The following is a 21,913-nucleotide window of genomic DNA, read 5'->3' on the forward strand; positions in this document are numbered from 1 at the left end:
GTGTGTGTGTGTAAAATCATTCTATTTATATATACTTCTATCTACCAGTTCTTTCTCTGGATGCAGATAGCATCTTCCTTCACAGGTCCTTTGTGCTTAATTTATCTCAAAGGGATAGCAAGTTAACGCATAATAGATTTGCACTTTTATGGGCAATCATCTGTTTTTTGTCCTATTCTACTATGTTATGGAAGTGCTTGTTTTATTTCCAAAGTTTAGAATAAAATAATTTTTAAAGAGAAACATTTATTAAGCAGCTATCTTGTCACTGTGTCTGATGCTGGGAATATAAGCACAAAAAGTAAGACAATCCCTACTCTTAAAAGTTTATATTTAAAATGGGGAGAGAAGTATAATTTTATAATTATATGTGGCACCAATGTAATGTGAATGAGTAAAAATATATAGCCAGTACTTTGAGAGCAAGGACCCTAGGGGTTGAGGGGATCAGAACATGGTGCTTGAGCTATATCTTAAGGATATGGAGGAACTTTGTGTAGCCATGAGAAGGAGGGAGTGCATTCCATGTATATGGGTGGTAAGTACAAAGATGGGAAATGGAGTGTTGTGTGTGAGGAGTAGAGAGGAGGCCAATTTGGGTGTATGACTAAGCACAGGATGAGATCAATGTCCAATGATGTTGAAAAAAAGGCTGGGGCCAGACTATGAAGGGCTTTAAAAGCCAAACAGAGGAATTTATAGTTTGTCTTCTAGGCAATAGGGAGGCACTATATTCAAGAAAGGAGGGGAGTCACATGATTAGATTGGAGTATAAGAAAAATCACTTTGTTAGCAATGGTAGGATAGAGGGAAGAGGGGAGAGATTTGAGGCAGGGAGACCAATTAGGAGGCTACTGATATAATCCAGGAGAGAGGTGATGAGAGCCTGAACTAAGGATGTGTGAGTGAAGACAGGGGGTTAGTTTCAAGAGATATTACTGAGGTAGAAACAACCAGGTTTGGTAGCTAATTGGAGACAGAATGAAGGAGAATGAAGAGTCAAAGATAATGCTGAGATTATAAACCTGAGAGACTGAAAGAATGAAAGCCTTGGATAGAAATAGGAAGTTGGGAAGGGAGGGTGTTTGAGGAAGATGATGATCAGATCTGCTGATTTTGAGCTGTCTCCTGAATGTTTAAAATATTTAATAGATGATTGGTGATATGGGACTGAAGCTCAGGAAATAGACTGGGACTGGATATGTACAATTGTGAGGATAGAAATGAAAGTTGAATCCATGGGGCTTTATAAGATCACCAAAAAGAGAATAGAGAGAGAAGAGAGACCAGGACAGAGCCTTGTGGGGGGGGGGGATGCCCACGGTAGGATGTGAATGATGTGCCTGCAAAGGAGAAGGAAAAGAAGTTGATAGACTGGAGGAGAATCAGGAAAGAGTGAGGTCATGGAAACCCAGAGAAGAGAGACCCTTCAGGAGAAAAGGGTGATCAACAGTTTTAAATGCAGCAGAGAAGTTGAGAGGCATGGTGACTGAGAAAAAAACCACCAGATTTGGTAATTAAGAGACTATTAGTAACTTTAGAGGGAAAATTTCAGATGAGTGGTGATCTATATATCCCTGGGAAATCACTTAACTTCTTAGTACCCATACAACTCTCTGTGACTATAAACCATAGAATAGGCACCAGTCTGCATGTGATGACAATGGTGATGATGCCGGTGATGGGTAATGGTGAAGATGATAAATGATAATTAACATTTACAATAGCACCTTAAGGTTTGTAAGGTAATTTACACCTATTATGTCATTGGATCCTCACAGCAACTCTATGAGGTTGGAGCTATTATCATTCCTGTTTTACATATAAGGAAGGTGGCTTTGAAAGATTAAGGGACTTATGCAAGGTCCAAACCCACTGCTTTGTCCACAATGGCACCTTCTGGCTACTTTGCCTACCCTAGATGATGGAAGGAATTTCCTCACGGGGAGTTCTCTGTATCATTGAATCACAGGCTCAATCCCAAACAAAATGAATTAACAATAATATATATATATATATATATATACACACACATATATGTATGTATATGTATGTATATGTACATATATATGCACACACATATGCATACACACATACATATACATATATAACATATATTATAACGAATTGACATTTATAAAGCTTTAAGGTTTCCAAAACTCTTTTTCTGTGAAGTAGGTCCTATAGATATCAGCATCAAAATAGAAGCTCCTTGAAGGTAGGATTTGTTTTTACTTTGGTTTTGTATCTCCAACTCCTGGGACATAATAATTGCTTAATAAATGCATGTTGATGATGATGGTTCCCATTTCACAATAAGACACATACCTATCCTTCATGGCCCTCAAAGACTAATGTGGGCATGAGAAAGGCTCCAACACAGATACAACTACATGAAAAATAGCACAGGAAAAGTGCCTTAGAGAGATACAAAACCAAGCTTGCTATGAGATCCAAGTAAAGACTTGCTAACTAGCAGGACAGTGATTTGCTAACTCCTGGAGAAGGTAGCTTTTGAGTTGGGCTTTAACAGTTGTGTATGCATCCAGTAAACATGGAAAGAGAAGGTGCATTCCAGGCACAGAGGAGAACTTCATCAAAGGCATGGAGGTGGGCAGAAAGGAGAGTTTAGTCTGGCTAGAGATCAGGGTGTGAAGAGGGGAGAAATAAGAGATTACCAAAAAGTGAAAACTTCAAATTTTGTAGGGCCTTGAATGCCAGGCAAAAGAGTTTGAAATTTACTTTTAGAACTAAAGTATAAACTGGATAAAAACAGCAAGTTTGCTGTTTGCTCTTGTTTACTGCAGATATTAATGGAATGTAGGCTTTAATCATAATAGACAGTAATAAGACAAGGTTCAGGTGGCAGTTACTACTTATTAAATCAGTTGGAATAGTGAAGAGGGCTTCCCTTCCTATATAGGAAGACAACAGCGTTTATTAAGCTAACTCCTATGCTGGACCCAGAGGGAGATACAGAGTTGATAAGAATCACCTTTTCCATCTGATCAATTGCCAGGTCCTGTCAATTACACCCTTACAGGCATATTTCCATCCATGCCCTTCTCTTCATTCCCACGTCCATCATCTTGGCAGATGATCACTTTACTAAATGTGGAGGATGATGTTCTTGGTGTCTACTGATTGACAAACATGCCATTCATTTAGAGTAGGGGTGAAGTCTGTGGCCAAATTCGTGGGATTCTCATTCTTAATATTAGCCTTTTGTGCTATCGTGATGATACTTATTTTGTTTCTGACATTAATAACTTGCTGATGATACAATCTCTGATTCTGTCTTTGTCAGTGGCCTTCTCATTAATTCTTAGATTATAGCAAGTTGGTGTTCCAGCAAGCACCCCAGCGTCCCCAGGCTGGCTCCCAACACAGGTTCTTAGATCTGCTTTTCTAAAGGAAAGTGAGTCAAAATGATTTAACAATCTTGCTGTAAAATATATATAAATATTTTATATAAATATATAAATGTAATATTTATAAATATATATTTTACCTAGTTCAGGGGAAAAAGGTCAGCACCCCAAACTTCAGAGTATACAGAGGTCACAAGCAGAAGTTACAAGACAGAGAAACATTTCAGCAGACGTGCTTCCAGACTGTCCAACTATTACATACATCCATACCAATCACAGTTACCAGAGAGGGAAGCATCAACAGCTGGGTTTTCAAACCCGGGGGGCTCTCGACGGCTGCCCAGAGTCTTGTCTGGTCAAGTCACACAATACTTCTCAAAGTGAGCCCCAAAACAATGTCTCACATCAGGGATTATATAGCCTTCTCCTGGGTCAGAGAATGTAACAACCCTCTTCACCCACTGCCCAATCACAAAGCACCAAAGTGTGGGCGTTCCTGAAAAACAAGCCTCCCACCACAGGCTCCTGGTGCACTTACCTTAGGGGCAGGGAAGATCTTAAAAATTTACATTCTTCTAACAGTTGGCTAGGTAGTGAGTGAATTTATTTAAAAAGCAGAATAATGTTAGGGAAAAGAGCCCTCTAAACTTAAAGTCTTGATACCCTGATGGGATTCCTAGCTCTGATATTTTTAGGATCATCTATTTAGTGCTGGAAGGATCCTAAGAGACCGTTGAGTGCTACTTCTACTTACAGAAAAGGAAACTGAGTCACAGAGAGATTAAGTGCCTTGTCTGGTATTACACAGGTCAGTGTCTGAGGCAGGACATGAACCTAGGTCTTCATGACTCTGCCTCTAATGGCACATTCATGGTTACATTCTACCTCTGACCTAGCTATGTGACCAACAATTTCATTCCTTGGCCTCAGGTTTCTTTTTTTTTTTTTAATAATTTCCTGAAGTGCTTACAAATAAAGTGTTTGGTGAACTTTAAAGCATCACAGAAATGTGAGTGATTATTGTTATTGTTGATGTAATTAAAAAAAAATAAGAACAAGAATCTTAAACAGTATCATGGACTTAAACACTATGCCTTTTGTCTTTCAGCACTCTTTTGTGAACATACTTGTAGTCTAGTTCCTACAGAGCTAATCATATTTTCATTGGAGTATATAATTTTTAAAAAAGCTTCCAGTGGAAAATATAGATAATCTTCAAGAACATGAGAATAAATAAGGATGAAATGAGTAAACAAAAAGAAATGATGACTTATGTGTGAAGTAGTGGGAGGAATAATAGCTTTAGAGTAAGACAATAGCAGTTCAACCCTTGGCTTTCCTTTTCTTTCTTTTTTTTTTAAACTTGGCTTTACTCTTGGGGCTGCTGTGGGATAGAATTCTAGGCCTGAAATCAGGAAGACTCATCTTCGAAAATTCAAATCTAGCCTCAGACACTTACTAGCAGTGTGACCTTAGACAAGTCACTTCACCCTGTTTGGCTCAGTTTCTTCATCTGTAAAATGATCTGGAGAAGGAAATGATAAACCATTCCAGTATCTTTGCCAAGGAAACTCCAAATGGAGTCACAAAGAGTCAGATACAATTGAAATGACTTGATAACAACAAAAATTTGGGTGATTTATACAAGGCAGTGCATTACAGTAGGGAATAATGGATTTGGAGTCAGAGGACCTTGGTTCAAATCTCAACTAACCTTGGGTGAGTCATGCAACATCTCAATTTCGTTATCTATAAAATGAAGGAGATGGACTCAGTCTCTTTTGAAGTTCCTTACAGCCCTGATTCTATGATCCCATGATTGCACTTTACTTCCTCTGGGCCTCATTTTCCTCCCGTGTAAAATGAGGGTATCAGATTAGATGATGTCTGAGGCCCCTTAAACTTATGATCCAATGATGGCAATGTGTCCGCAGACTTCTGAATAGAGAAAAAATAGACTATTCACCACCTCTCTGCTGGGTTTCCAGGCTGCTTATCTATGATCCAGCAATCCTTTAACATTTCAGTTGTTTTGGCTTATGCCCCCAGGTGATGGGGTATAATGTAATGCAGGTTTCATTAAAACTGTCTGCCCTGAAACACTCTTGATGTTTTCTGAGCTGCATGAAAGATGTAAGATTGTTGTCCTGTTGTCCTGTCTACAGTCAGCAGCGATTAGATCATTTCTGGGCCGGCATTACATCAACTCCTTGTAACAGGAGTTGGCCCTCGATAGCACCCTGTCACACAGAGCACAGAAGTGTTCTCTAACATAAATAGAAATCGCTGTGGTGTTTCCGCAGGCAAGTGTAATCGTAAAGTGCTGTTGACCTAAAATTTAAAGGCTGCAGGCTGCTTTTTATGGATCAGATGTGCTACTTTGCCTGAAGCAAATGCAATTGGAAATGGGATCTTTAATTATATTGCTACATGTCAGATATCGTACAGTGATGCAATGAGCACCATTGTTCCTTTTGATTCCAGAAAACCTAAAAGATACTTTTTCAAAATACTGTATCCAAGAGGCATATATATGTAAAACCCACAGGCAGAAATGGAGTTTGTTTGCACATTTCCCATGGGTGGTTTTAAAAATACACCTCTTGGGTAATGGGTTGGTGAGATACAATACTGCTGTCAGCTGCAGTCACTGTTGTGTGTGTGTGTGTGTGTGTGTGTGTGTGTGTGTGGTAAGGTTGCTCACACACACTGACAATTTAATAATTTTCTGGAAGGCTCTGGGTTGGTAGAGACAATGAGCATTGTCGAAGTAACTCATTTAGAGAATGGCTGTATCCATCGGCATCCATCACTCAGCAGGCAGCAGAAATGGAGCTGTCCTCTATTTCAGCATCACTCCTGAAATGGGTTTTCCTTCCCCTAAGTGAAGGTGCCCTGTAGCAGTGGGTGATTGCCAAGCCTGAAAGGAAAATTGTGATAAAAAAAATGAAAAGAAGAAAATTACTTAATTACAATGTAGTTACCCTGGAAATCTCCAAGATGAATGTACAAATTTAACAGAGCTTTTTAATGTTTCTATAATTTAGCCCTATGCCCCAGAAATTCTCAGTTGTAATTGATACTCATTACATAAATACCTCCTGGAGAGAGCTGGTCTATTTCACTGTAAGCTTCACTGCTACAGAACTTGGCTAACAAGTCACTCATATCTTCAGCAGATGTTTGTTTTTGGAGACTGAGGGTCTTTTTAAGCCAGAAGTAGCATTTATTTCCATTCAGTAGGAAGTGATACCTCAATGCCCAAGACTAGGTCTTCTTGGCTTCTGAGGTCAAACACAGTCTGGTTCCTATTTTCATTGTTTGGACCATTTTGTACACATTGAGCTTTCTACTAACCCCACATTCAGTTTGTTTATTTTTCCATTATATCTGAAATGATGTTCAGGATAGTCTTTTTTCCACTTCTACCATTACTGATGACTTATATTTGCCACAAGTCTCTAACTAAAGAAATAACATGCATAAAGCAGGTGGTTAATCAGCCTATCTACAAGCATTTATTGAACTGCTACTGTGCCTGACACATTTCTAGGCACTGGGGATACAAATACAAAGAATAAAAAAAATTCCTCCTTGCAGGCACACAGTCTTTTGGAATGTCAGTCCTTTACTGTGGAATTCAAACTTAAGGTTCATTCCCATGCCTGTGTTTTATTTATCTTCATTTCCCCTATGGTTCCATTTCCAAGTGCAACTGGAATCATTCTGTCTTTCAGCAAGCTGCTGTGTGCACCCTGAAGGGAATATCACAAGATTAAATTCAGAGTATCTTTCTCCTAGCAAGGTGAGTGCTTCTCATTGCAGAGATCCCTAGTTGATTTCCAAAATGCAATTCCCCATAATAATGTGAAGCTCCTGAATTATTTATTGTTTTGTATTAGATCAGGGAAAATTTCTGAAAAATAAACTTATTGTCATTAGCAAATCAACTTAGGAAGCTTCCCCTATAGAAGGGAGAAAACAACAGAACTGTTTGTAAATTTAAGGAATAACTGATGCTTACTGGGAGGTGTTGTAGCATTAAGGTAGTTTTAAATGGAGATGAGAAACCAAATTTTGGGAACCTGAAATTTTTTTTGTGAGTTTCAATGTGATCTACTTTTTAAAAAATCATTTGTAATTCTCAGTAAGTGTGGATTTCAGTGACTAACCCCAGTAAGAACTGTGCTGAAATAATTGTTCAAAAACCATTAGAGTTTTCAAATGGGATATGGTCTTCCCCTGATCATACTTGCCTTATGTGACCTCGATATTGAAAAGAAAATAGTTGCTCACCTTCTCTCCTGAATTAAGCTGTAATTTCTATATAATGTTGTTTATTTAAAAGAAAAGTATGCAATTTTTCTCCAAAATATATCTCCCTCCTAAAGAAGTAGAGCTTAAGTTTAAAAGACCATTTTGTAGTCAATCAACAAGCATTTATTAAGTGCCTACTCTGTGCTGAACACTTGTCTAAGTGCCAGGGATACAAAGAAAGTGCTATGGATACAAGAAATAATTCCTGTACTCAAGGAGCTCACAGTCTAATGGAAGAGCTTACCAGCTAAATTTGTAGGTGCCTCTTTAATCTAAGTACATCATGAAAGGCCATGTCACCTGGTGGATAGAGAGCTGGCCTCAGAGTCTTAAGTTCAGGTCTCACTTCAGACTCCTATTGACGTATGATACAGACTGACATGTGACACATACTGACCAAGTGACTTTCCCTACTAAGGAACTTGCTAAGGCTAGAAGTTTCAGAATAGATTCTGATATGCACTTTGAGTATTCATTTCATGGTGAAATTACTGGTCTGGATAAAAAAAAAAAGAAAAGAAATAAGAGTAATGAAACCTGATAGAGATTGATATAGATATCTATATACAAATATAGATAGGAGAAACCTGATAGAGATATATAGAATTTTACTGTAGTGGTGTTAAACATATGTATGATAATTATCTTAATATTCCATTGAGGTGGATGTCAGACAGGAAGGTTTAGCAGATAGAAAGCTTGTTTTACCTACTGGGATGAGGGCTTCATATCTATGTGGAAATTTTAATTAATAGAAGCTAACAAATTCCAGATGGATCTGTAGAACAAAATAATTCACATGAATAAAGAATAAATATAATTCAGCATGTTGGGGTACAGAGAGGTCAGATTCCACTCAAGAGAAGGCTGCTTATGGACAGGTGTTTCTCACTCTTAAAATTAGTTCTGTAGGTCAGATCAGTGACTGTTAGTGCCTGGCATGGATGTGGCCAATGTTTACCTTTGGTGCTCTCTACCACCTGGTCTGTCTAATTAAGGACTAGCATTTTCTGCTGTGATGGCCCTGTAATCTTCATAGAAATGAAAATCCACAGGATATTTGGTATGAATGTTTAAAAAAAAGAACACCCAACCACCAATGACCCTTCATTTTACTGATAGTGGAAATAGGGATAGATAGCCCATCTTCACTGAGAAACTTTTTGATGGTTTTCATTCCTCTTACTATTTATAAAAGGTAACATTGAAAAGTTTGTGTTTTTGCTTTTAGAAACTCATCACCAGTCTATTTCTGAGTTATAGATTCATAGATAGTGATTGATCATGAAGGTAAGGCAAACACATTATTGATACCATTTGAAATATAGAATTAAGACAGTTGTTGGGGATGGCAGTTCAACTGTTTGATCCATTTTTGCTTCTATTATCTTATTAATTCAGGTAGAAATACATATACACATGCATTGTATACATACATATACATCTCTCATACATTTCTATCTTTATGTATGTGTGTTTGTGTGTATGTATGTATGTGTATTCATGTAGTGTGAACTATCTAGGTAATTATCTGCTGCTTTCACTTTATATATGATAAGTAATGACCATCCCAAATGCATAAACCCCCACTTAGGAAGGAGGCATCTTTTTACTATTTCCATAATGGGGAACATCCTAGAAGAAGATAAAGGGATGGCCTTGGGGTGTGGAAAGTCTGGGTTTGGTCATCCCTCTGACATGTCCTCTGTATATGACTATGGGCAAGTCATTGCATTTCTCATTGCTCAAGGCAACTATGTAAGAAACATGTTATTGATAAGTCTGCACCAGTGGAGAGTTTCTTCGTAGGAAGTTTCCTATACCTATAAAATTACACTTTAAAAACCCACGCATAGAAGACTTTATTACCAAAGAAGAATTAGAGAGCATTATAAAATGCAAAATAGAGAATTTTGATTACATCAGATTGAAAAGCTTCTGTACAAACAAAGCCAATGTAACCAAGATTAGGAAGGAAGTGGAAAATTGAGAAGAATTTTTACAACCTATGTCTCTGATAAAGGACTCATTTCTAAAATAGACAGAGAACTGAGTCAAATCTGTAAGAATACAAGTCATTCCCCAATTGATAAATGGTCAAAGGATATGAACAGGCAATTTTCAGAGGATGAAATTAAAGATATCTATAAGCATATGAAAAAATGCTCTAAATCACTATTGATTAGAGAAATGCAAATCAAAACAACTTTGAGGTACCACATCTCACTGGCCAGATTGGCTAAGATGACAAAATAGGTAAATGACAAATGCTGGAGAGGATGTGGAAAAATTGGAACACTAATGCATTGCTGGTGGAGTTGTGTGAACTGATCCAACCATTCTGGAGAGCAATCTAGAATTATGCCTAAAGGGCTATAAATAATTTCATACCCTTTGACCCAGCAATAACACTTCTAGGGTTGTATCCCAAAGAGATCATAAAAGTGGGAGGAAGACCCATATGTATAAAAATATGTATAGCAGCTCTTTTTGTGGTGGCAAAGAATTGGAAATTCAGGGGGTGCCCATAAAATGGCTGAACAAATTGTGGTATATGCATGTAATGGAATACTATTGTGCTATAAGAAATGAGGAGCAGATGGACTTCATATTTACCTGGAGAGTGTTATATGAACTGATGCTGAATGAAAAGAGTAGAACCAGGAGAAATTTGTACACAATTACAGCACAACATATGTGTGATGACCAAGTTTGATAGACTGGACTCTTCTCAGCAATGCAGGTTATAAGTCAAACCCAAAAGACTCATGATGGAGAGAGATGTCTACATCTAGAGAAAGAACTAAAAAAAAACTGAGTTTGAATCCAGATTAAAAAAAAAAAACTACCTACTCTTTTTCTTTTTCTTGTTTGGTTTTGTTTCCTCTTTCCCATTGTTCATTCCATCCATTACAATCCTTCTTTATAACCTGACTAATGTCTAATGTGAAAGTATTTGCAGATCCTATACTTGATTGTATGCCACCATGGGGAGTGGGGAGGGAGGGAGAGAAATTTGAAACTCTAGGAATTGTGGAACTGAATCTTGTAAACTAAAAGTAAAGAAACAAATTAATAAAGACCGAAAAAATTTAAAAAAACCACCCATATATATGTTTCTGTGTGTGGATATGCACATATATAGACACATACATACACGCATGAATAGTCATATACAAATGTGTATGTATATGTATCATGCCTTGAGCACATTTGCTTTTGAGTATCTGTTTACAGAATGTCCTCTTCTGGCTGTTTCTGCCAAGAACACCACCATCCTTCTGGCCATCTCATTTGGTAGCCTGGGAATGATTTTGGACTCTAATCTCTTCTCCCACATCCAGACCAATTGACAAATCTTACTGATTCTCTCTTGGTAATGTCGTGTCACTCTGCCCCTTCTTTCCACTCCAACATTAGACCCTGTTGTTCAGACCCTGCCCTTCCCCTGCCTGCCATAGTGAAGCAGCTCCAGAATTGGTCTCCTTTTAGTCATTCCCCTCTTCATTCTGTGTTCCATGTAGTAGCTGAAATAAGTTTCATGAAATATAGCTCTGAACATGTCACTTCTACACTCAGTATTCTTTGGTTGCTCCCTACTCTTTCTAGGGTAATACACATATTCTTCTATTTGACTTTTAGAACTCTTTATAGGCTGCTATCAGCACACCTTTCTTGCCTGCTTTCACCCTACTGCCCTTTAAGTGCTCAGCACAGTGCCTTGCACACAGGCAGCACTTAGGAAATGTTTATTGAATGATTTCTGCACTCTACATTCTAGCCAAATTTGCCTATTTGCTTTTATCTGAGATTTTAATCCATTTTCCATGTCCATACCTTTGCATAGACTCTTTCCCATACCTGGAATACACTTAATTCTCACTTTTGGCTCTTAAAATTATGAATTTATTTTAACACAGCCCATGTGCCATTACCTTCAAGAAAACTTTCCTGTTCTCCCTCATTGTTAGTGTTCTAATCATCCTCAAAATTCCTGTGTTTACTTATTTGTTTATATATAAAACAGTTAAGTCTCCCAGTGGATAAAGACCCAAGTTTAAATCCGGTCTGAAAACACTTACTGGCTCTATGACCCTGAGCAAGTGATTTCACCTCTCTCTGCCTCAGATGCCTCCTCTAAACATTAAAGGTAACCAGAGCACCTGCTTCCCAGGGTTGCTTGTAAAATGCATGGCAAATATTAAAACTCTATATAAATGCTGTCAGCTATTATTCTTGCCAGTTATATATATGTTTGTATATATGCATACACACAGACATATGCATACATATACATACACACATGTGTGTACATATTCCATAGAATAATAGTTGATATCTATATAGCACTTAAAAGATTTCAAAATGCTTTAGCAGTATCTCATTTTATCCTTACAATAACCATGGGAAATAGGTGCTATTATTATCCCCATTTTACAAATGAGGAAACGGAGACTTGAAGAGATTACGTGACTTGTCCAGGGTCACACAGCTAGTAAGTGCTTGAAGCAGGATTTGAACTCACATCTTTTTTCATTTTATCCAGTGTACTACCAAGCTGCCTCCAAGGCAAGGACCATTTTTTGTTTATTTGTTTTTTGTCCTTGTATTTGCCCTTGCAAATGGTAGGAGTTTAATAAATCTTGGCTGAGTTGAATTGAATTGAATTGAATTGAATTGGCTTGTAAAGAAATAAGATAAAATAGATTCAGTCTTTACTTCATGGGGAAGAAAATAATGAAATGAAGTCACATGATGCCTATAAATACAAAAGAACCCTGGTTATTAAATATTGGTCATAAATTGTTCATGTAAGAATTTCTTGATGATAGTATGATTATGAATAATTTCTTACACAAGACCTAAGAAAGTTAAAAGATTTTCCTCCATTCTGATATTTTTCATCTCCATTGACTGGACCTCTGCAGTCTCCTTGAATGAACATTTATTTACTAGGTATAAATTAAAGTATATTAAAAGTATGCATGAGGAAAATAGCCTTTTCTATGTAAAAGTGTAGAATTCTTAGTGAGTAAATTAGAAGTGAATCAGAACTTAGACACCATTCAATGTCTAAGATTTTTGTGCACAAATTTATAGGGATTATTTTCATTACATTCATTAAATGGAGTTCATGACCTCTAGAATCCAGATCAGTGGTTTCTGTCCTTGGGGAATTAAATTGAGATATAGGTGTTTTTTCAGTTAACACCGCAGTGGATTAGTTGTGGGTTTTACCTTTTAATTAAACAGATACTATAGTCAAATAGAGTTCTGAATTATTTAATAGCACATATTACTTTATTCAATGTAAACTGCATGAATCTTTTAATTATGTGAAGCGATATACTTATAAGCTTTTCTAAAATTGGTTGACAGGAAGGAATAATTTGTCCTTTGAGGATGTCAAAAAATATCATCAGGCATGTTGAAATAATTGAAACTAAGATAAGAGCCAAGTTGATCAAACAGAATTCCATGGTTCTGCAAAACTGTCATGGGCTTTTTTAGTATTGAAAAAAAATCTTCAATATATTAGTTGTGGTTTCTCTCTTATAAACTAGCCCTCTTTGGGAGCAAATACCTCAATGAGCAATTGCAAATGTTGTTATTGTTCTAAGGATGCAAATCTCATCACATACTCCATAGGTTAAGATATCTATCAGTTAAGTTATTTTTCCTTTTATATGTGGGGGCTTGACTCCCCACAAAGTCCACCCAGGTAGTTTGTATCATCTATAAGTAGAAATTTATGAATTTATCTCATTCCTCATTTAGATGAAAGGATAGCTAGCTAGCTAGATGTTAGAGTATTTTAAAGAAATTATTCTACTTAAGTTACTGTACTAGCAATACAAACATAAGCAAACAAGACACAGCCCTCATCCACAAAGGGCTTACATTCTATTGTGAAAAGACATTGTGGGAAGGGATGCTAGAAGGACAATGGAATCCCTTTCCAAAATGGTAGTCCTGGGAAGGAAGTCACTAGTGGGGAGAAGAGAGGCCAAGGTCAAAGGTTTCCCAAGAAGGCAATGTACTTGAAGAGGAGTAGAAAGTAAGAGTCTGAAGAGAGTGGAGGTGAGAGTTATTGTTACTGCCTACTTTGGTTACAAATTTAAGCGAATGGCTTTTGACTATTCTTCTACATTATTCTAAATTACATCTAAGTTCTAGGATATATTGCTTAAGTTTCTTCTTCTAATAAGTATTGATGAATAATTCAGCATGCCTTTCAAGAATATAAATCCTAGAAAGGTATTTTTAGAGAGTAACAATTGTATGACCTTTCTTTTCTCTCATCATTTTATCTATCTTTTAAGAAAAAGGAAAATATAAATCTCTCCTAAGTGGGAAAAAATCCATTTAATTGCCATTTCTACAGGTGAAAATATTAAGTATAATAATTCCAATAATGAAATTAGAACATGAAGGGGGAAATATTAAGTTACATTTTTAGACTTTTCATGAGTTTTAAACTCCCTTAGATTTCTAGGGATGAAATAAACCTTCTCTGACCTCTTACATTGGCAACAAATTCTCTCTTTAATTTCAGGAAGAAAAAAAAAGATTTCAGTACCATTTTTTTGGTAGCTTAAATGATGCAGAACAAAGTTCTGGCATGACCCAAGCCCCTGATTCATGCAAATCAGTGACCAGAGAATATTAATGATTTTAATAGCATACCCAGAATAAACTATTTCTGATTTCCTGGTTGATGAGTTCCTGTTTTTGCCAAACAGTACTTAAACTCGGAAGTATAGACTGACTATGATTACGTCCTGTCCACTCTGGTTTACCTACTTGAAATGAACTATTTTATAAAGAGATATCTAAATAACATCCCAGGATCTCTAAGAGATAAGAGAAATAATGAGGAATGCACCTATGTAGCTTCAGGCCAAAAGTAGGGAAATGGTTAAATAAATTGCCATATGTTATTGTGGTGAAACTCCCTAGCTTTCTTAAAGCCTGCATGCCTGAATAATACAAAGAAATCTGAAATGACCTTTATGAAACGTTGCAAAGGAAAGAATGGAACACATATTAACTCTGGCTTAAGAAGAAGAAAAAAGTGATAATGGATGGCTAACCAAAGAAACAGGATGGAAACTTGGAGTGAGTAAAAAGTTGCTGTAATACTTTACAAGTTAAAATCAATTGAATAAAATATAAATAGTTGCTGTGCCAAGTTTAATTGATTGTACAAATGTATGTAAATCACTTCAGATACATAATCTTGTGTTAGTCTCACAAAAGGCATGAGAAGTATTATTATCCTCATTTTGCAGGTGAGAAAAGAGAGGATCAGAGAAGGTTAAATGACTTATCCATGGTCAATAAGTACCTGGGGCAGCATTTGTGCTGAGGTCTTCCTAAATCTAAGTCCCAAATCTTCCTAAATGAGAAAAAAAAAGACTGATGATGATGATAATGATAACAACCAACTTTTATATGGCTCCTACTATGTGCTAGGCATTATGCTAAATGTACCCCTTCCCCTCTTTACCTTTTTGTTTTAAAAGTGAGATTATGATTTTCACCTTAATTTATACAAGATTCAAAATTTCTTATATTGTTCCCTGTTTCTTTAATACCTTTTGTAGACCCCTCAACAAGATAATACATGAGTTATGCAAAAGGATGATGATGTCTAGAGAGAGTACCACTCCACACCTTTTTCTATATAAGCACAACAAAATGTGATAGAACCACAGAAAAGCTTTGAGAAAAGATATGTGGTGTTTATCACATAGATTTTTTTGTATAGTTTTTTTTAAGTTACCAGTGTGAAATGGAAATTCATCATTTCAGTTCACTTTTGTCAGTGCTGTGTACATGGAATTTTTTTTTGTCTTTTTGTATTTAATTTCAAAATGGAAAAAAAATTAAATATGATTGAAAGATATATAATAAGTCCACATAGGTTTATCTCTTAGAACTCTGAATGTCCTTCTGTAACACTCAACAAGTCAATATATTATTAGAGAAACTAAGTCATGTAAACATATTCTTGCCATAAATGAGATTAGAAGATATGAGATAGTTATATCTAAGAGGAAGGATTTCTTTTAGGTTTTGCTTGGAAGGGAAATGAAAGAACTGATGGAGTTGTTTTTGTTGTGCATCCAAAAGCAACAAAAAATATTTCATGTGACATTTGATTATCTCTCCTTGTAGTATTCATGATAAACATAAGCAAAAAGACCATCAAGAAGAAGAACCATTCAGTCAGTCCACCATGTTAACTAAGTGAATGCCTACTGTGTACACTTATTCTATTGGCTCCAAAAATAAAGACAAACCCCCCCCACAACCATCTTTATTATAGCTGCTGTGCCCTGAACCTTCTGCAGAGTATGAAAAGATAAAGCAAGTCTACAAAGAATTCAACAAGATCAGGGGTGGCCAGATAGCACAGCAAGTAAGAGCACTGGCTCCAGTGTCGGGATGACCTGGGGATCGAATCCCGGGCTCAGACACTCAGCATCCACCTGGAAATAACTGGCCATGTAACCTTGAGCAAGTTACTTAACCCCGATTGCTTTAAAAAAAAAAGGAATTCAATAAGATCTTCCAGTTTGACATGGTTACTCAACTTCAATACTACGTTAGGTATAGGGAAGAATTTAGAAATATGTGTTAGAAAATACAGAGTAGGATTAAGAAAGAGGTACTAGTTATCCAGCAAAAGTAAGGGAGAGCAAATGAACAAGACAGGTACTGTGCTGGTACCCACAGAATATTATAAGACCTGGAGGACAGACACTGGCACACTGGTGAAATCCTCTTTGGTGGACTTAGGAGAGGTTATAGACAAGAATCATACAAGAGTAAAATAAATCTCAGTTTATGCCATTATCTCCCTTAGTAACAATGTAAGTTCCTTGAGGGTAGTGATTATTTTCATTTTTAGCCTTTGTATTCCTAGAGCTTAGCACAGTGACTTGCACATAGTAGGTTTCTAACTAATGCATATTGCTTGTTTGATTAAATGAGAGCAGAAATTCATCAAAGTATGATTAACACTTACATTTGTGAAATATAGTAGTGTTTTGTCTAGTATTGAATAGCAGGGCAGTCTGAGCCATTGGAGTTTTTTACTGATTTTTTTTTTCAATTTTCACTTGGATGTTTGGTGTTTGAAGGATAATGAATCTTGTTGAGAGGAAAAGGGTCAATGATTTCAAGTTCATTCATGGCATAGTTCAAGATGTGGACATCAATCCTTTGAAAGATCTTGCTGCTTAGAGAACAGACTGATTTCACATTGGCACAGCTTGGTAGCTATATTGAGAAGAGAGACTGAGTGAGATAGGATATATACACACATATCAATATATATATAGTGACATCTTTTAGAAACACAGTATGAAAAAAAATTATATCTGATGGAGAAAAATGACAAATTGAATAGAAACTTAGGTCCCACATTAATTTGTTGCAATGAGTTAAGGAAAGATTGATGGCAGCAGGTAGGGGAGTGGCAGGATAAGGAAAGACCTTGATAGGTAGTATTTAGTTCAATTCAATTAAACACACATTCATTAAACACCAAGCTGTGTGCAAGGCACTGTGGTAGACATCAGGTTTACAAAGATTTAAAAAATGACTCAATCTTGGTCACTGAGGAGTTTGTATTCTACTAAGGGGGCTAGGATATATAAAAAAATTAACATAATACAAAGTAAAGTATGATAGGAAGAATAAAAGAAATAACTGGGAAAATTTAAGGAGAGAGAAAACACTTTTAGATGGGACAGTTAGAAAAGATGTCATAGAGGAAGGGTCATCTGAACTCAGTCTTGGAAATTACAACAGATGAATCCTAGGAATATAGGTCTTGAGAAGCAAGGGGCTTTGGAAGTCATCTAATCCAACTGTGTTATTTTATCCATGAGGAAAATGAGACACAAATAGATGAAGTGATTTATCAAAAGCAGGCCTTTTCCCACTGTACCGCATTGCCTCCTGGGGACTGAGGTGGGAGTGCTTTCTAGACATCACATGTGGAGGATCCCTGCTTTTTCAGCTTGGATATTGCGGTGATAGCATAAAGGGCTGATGTGAAATAATGGTGGAAAGGGAGGTTGGATCCAGGTTGAGGAAGGAGATGAGGGAGAACAATGCCCTAAATGCCTGACTAGGGAGTTTGTATTTTAATCTTTACATGATAAAGAGCCTAGATCTAAATCTAGGGCTGGAAGGGTCCTCAGAGGTCATTGGTACTAAGGCCTTCATTTTAAGTGACTTGCTTATTCATGGTCATACAACTAGTCTCTGAGATAGGATTTGAACTTAGGTCTTCCTGACTCCAACTCCAATAGATGTGATAATTAAATAAATGGGATTATTAAATCTATGGATGTGTATGAAATAAGCAAGGGAGAAAATATATATACTAAAGAGGACCTAGCACAGACCTTTGGAGAATGCCAACTTTTAGTGGATGAAAGGAGGTAAATGAAACAATGAGAAGACCAAAGAGTGATCAAAGGGAAAGTAGGAGAGAGCGGGGTCTCATAATCTATTTAATCAAGGAATAAGCATTTACTAAGCACCTACTATGTGCCAGGCACTGAGTGCTGGAAATGCAAAGACAGAATTGAAGCAGTCCCTGTCCTGGCAGTCTGTCAGGGAAACAATTATACAGACACACATATCTGTGCACATTTACATATATACATACACACATACATGTATGGTATATACATACACTCTCAAATGCACACATATACTCAGTAGATAAGAATTATATATAAAACTATATAATTTTCATATTTCCTGTGTAATGTGTGTATGCATATTTGTGTGTATGTATATATGTAGACAATTTTGGGGAATGATGTTAACATCTGGTGGGGGCGTGATAAGGAAGGGCTTCATGTTGAAGGTGCTTCTCAGGGCTCACCTTGAGTAGCAACTAGGGAATTGTAAGAGATGGAGATGAGAAGAGGGTTATTTCTAAACTTTGGAGACTGCTGGTACAAAGGGAGCTGGAGTATGGTATGAAGAACCGTAAGTTGGGCCGGTCTGATGAAATCATAACTGGAAAAGGGCGTAAGCCTTGAGGAAGACATTTGTGGAAATGGAAGCAAATCTGAGTCATTAGTTAAAAACAATGCAGCATTATTTGTTTTTTCAGGGAAGTGGAATCTTAATGAGTTTGAAATGGTGGCTAAGGAGTGTTCAAAGCAAGATTTTGCAGGACTTTGATAAAGGTGTGAGGTGCTCTTAAATGATGATTTGTATCAAAGAAAAGCTCGGAGATGAGAAAATGAGATGGATGTAACCTTTTAAAAACTTAATATTGCTTCATGTGTTTAATAAGACTAGCAAATTCCGTAAGTTTTTAGTATAATTACATTGTGCATTCATTCAGTACTGCTAACTGATAATTACGATGAATCATTTGATAGTCAGTAAAATTCATTCCTAGCTAGAAACTACTTTAAAAAACACATTAAAAGTCCTTAAAACTTTTAATAAATAACAATAATGAACATAATGTTCAACATCATGATAGAGATGCTATGTTGATTGTGCTAAGTTTCCAGTTTCCCTATGCACCTAAGCCACGTGTCAGCCTTAAAATAGAGCTAATCTATTGCCATCCAGAGGCATTTCTAATTTTTATGCATTGCTTTGAAGTGAGGCTAGTAGACCTGGTGGCGTTATTACAGGACTGTCTGCTTGTTCTTTCCTCACCTTGTCTTTCTTTTCTCTTGTGATCTATTCATGTTCTTCCAGTCCTTCCTCTAGATGAAAACAGGAACATCCTTGGATTTTGCATCTGAAACAATGAGAATATTTCAGGAAGAACATACCCTGTGTAAAAGGGGATGACTTCCTCTTTTTCTCAAGGTGCATATGGAATCTATGGAGCTTTGCACGGATTTATACTTAGATAAGTAAACAGACATACTAACACAATACCTGTTTTGGTGATGAAGATGGCATCTTGTCGGGGATGCACAAATGGTAAAGAATTTCAATAAACTTAGCTACCATAGTAATCAACATCATTTTCAAGCTGTGTAGCTTAAAATTTGTATTGTCCTTTTGAGAAACCCAGAGGAAACTGGTTGTTGGAATTACTTCATTGGGAGATTTTGCTTCTATCTTGAAGCAAAAAAAAAAAAAAAGATAAAGAGATCTGAATCAGCGCGCTGTGCCCTGATTATCTGGGGCTCCAAAGGTGTCATAAGAAGTTCCTTTCCTCTCCTCCACACTTATGTTTACTCTAGGATTGCTAATAGGTGATTCTGTGAAATTGTTATTCACAAAATGTCACATTTCTATATCACAAGTTTAAAAAGTGCTTTCCTTGTAACAGCTGAGGAAGTATTGTTACCTATGTTTTATAAATGAGGAAATTTAGGGATTTGAGAAGTTACTGGCTTATTCATGTTCACATAGTAGGCATTGGAGGCAGGATTCAAACACATCACCTAAATGAATGCTGATTGATTTACTGATCAATAAAATGAATAGTTTAAAAAATGAATGCTGAGCAATTATTCCACATTTTATTTACTCTTGTCCTTCCAGTGAGATGATTTGATTTAGTTTGGTCTCTCATAATGCTTTCTACAGATTCATTATTCTCCACTACCAGTTTTTAATATTTTTTAAGACTCTAATCACATAAAAGGTGTCAGCTAGGTTAAATGTGATCAGAAAAAGAGAAGGGAGGTCTGTCTTCTAACAAGGTTGAAGGATAAGAAATATTTGGATAGTGTGCATCCTGCACTGATATCCACAACATCATGCTAAAAGACTTCAAGGAAGGCCTCCATCACATCAGGTAGAACCTGCAGAGAATTTATGGGAGGATGTGGCCAAGAGACGCAGAATGAGAAGACATGGTTGGGGTGTGATTTATACCACTTTAGGGAATATCAGTGTTGGTGAGAAGTCCTGCTCAGAATCTTCTACAATTCTACTCAATAACATTTTACAAATATTTTTGAGAGGATGAAACCTAGGTTACAAACTTGGGTGGCTGAAGGGTGGTGCTAACCATTGATGTCAATGGGGAATTTAGAAAGTAAGGAGGGGATTTTTTGGGGAAAGATGATGAATTCAGTTTTGGACATGTTGAGTTTAAGATGTCTACTGGACATGTAAGAGTAGATGTCCAATATGCAGGTGGAAATGTAAGGCTGGAGGTCAGGAGAAAGGTTAGGTCTGGATAAATACATATGAGGATTATCTGCAAAGAGAGAATAATTTAAGTATGGAAGTTGATCAAGTCATTGAATTAAATAGTGTAGAGAGAGAAGAGAAGAAGGCTTAGGGCAGATACTCGGAGTCGGTGAACACAGTTTGGATGAAGATCTAGCAAAGGGAACTGTGAAGAATAGTCAGATAGGGAGGAGGAGAACAAGAAGAGAAATGTCATGAAATGTCATGAAAACCTAGAGAGAAGAGAGAAGGTGACCATTGGTATCAAAGGCTGCAGAGGGGTCAAGAAAGATGAGGAAAGAGAAGAGGTCACTAGACATGACAATGGACAGACAGCTCATGAGTAATTTTGGTGAGAGTTTTGTTGGATGAGGAGGTCAGAAGCCAGACTAGAGAGAGTTAAGAACAGAGTGAGGAGAAAGGAAAGGAAACTGCCAATTATAAAAGACTTTCTCAAGTTTAGCCACAAAGGGAGGAAAGGCATATGATGATAGCTAGCAGGGATGGATGGGTCAAGTGAAAGACATTTTTGTTGTTGCTTGCTGGTTTTTAGGTTGGGAGGGAAATTGGCATGGGCATGTAGACAACAGGAAAGCACTCAGCAGATAGGGAGAGACTGAAGATGTATGAAGGGGAGAATGATAAAGGAGACAAACCACTGAAGAACACTGGATGCAATGGGGTCAGTTCTTCATGAGGAGGAAGATGAGGAAAAGAGAAGGGCAACCTCTTTATATGGGAGAAGAGTGAAGGAGAAGATAGTGGCAGAAGGCATCTGAGTGATGTGAGATGAGGAAGCAGGGAGAAAAGACTTAGATATAGTGTTAGGGTTAGGAAATGGCAGAATAGAAACTAGGTCTTCTAAGTTCTAACCCAGTTTCTTGGTATTAAAGTTACAGACTTTGATACCCGGCTGCCCATCTTAAAACCCCAGCGTAAACTGAAAATAACTTACACAAGTCAAAATATTATGCATAGATTTTCTACTTCTTCAGATCCTTGACTAACTTAGCATTGTGGTGAAGGAGGAAGGACGC

At 36.9% G+C, this 21,913-nt stretch overlaps 1 protein-coding gene across 27 annotated transcripts in view; it reads left to right on the forward strand.

Annotated features, from left to right (window-relative positions):
- The window catches only part of FHIT (fragile histidine triad diadenosine triphosphatase), a 1,710,176-nt gene that overhangs the window by 1,019,723 nt on the left and 668,540 nt on the right, over positions 1–21,913 (forward strand). The window lies entirely within an intron of this gene.

Source organism: Petaurus breviceps, unplaced genomic scaffold, assembly GCF_028583685.1.
Source record: "Petaurus breviceps papuanus isolate PSGF00001 unplaced genomic scaffold, PetGlider_PUasm1.0 174, whole genome shotgun sequence".
NCBI lineage: Eukaryota > Metazoa > Chordata > Mammalia > Diprotodontia > Petauridae > Petaurus > Petaurus breviceps.